The sequence below is a fragment of the Sinocyclocheilus anshuiensis genome, unplaced genomic scaffold, assembly GCF_001515605.1.
Source record: "Sinocyclocheilus anshuiensis isolate Anshui unplaced genomic scaffold, SAMN03320099.WGS_v1.1 scaffold39, whole genome shotgun sequence".
In the NCBI taxonomy this organism is placed as follows: domain Eukaryota; kingdom Metazoa; phylum Chordata; class Actinopteri; order Cypriniformes; family Cyprinidae; genus Sinocyclocheilus; species Sinocyclocheilus anshuiensis.
Genome location: NW_015548181.1, coordinates 105,293 through 105,526, shown reverse-complemented (window position 1 = coordinate 105,526; position 234 = coordinate 105,293).

Sequence of the window (234 nt, the reverse complement as noted above, 5' to 3'; positions counted from 1 at the left end):
TGACACTCCCACCACCATGCTTGACTGCAGGCAAGACACACTTGTCTTTGTACTCCTCACCTGGTTGCCGTCACACACGCTTGACACCATCTGAACCAAATAAGTTTATCTTGGTCGCATCAGACCACAGGACATGGTTCCAGTAATCCATGTCCTTAGTCTGCTTGTCTTCAGCAAACTGTTTGCGGGCTTTCTTGTGCATCATCTTTAGAAGAGGCTTCCTTCTGGGACGAC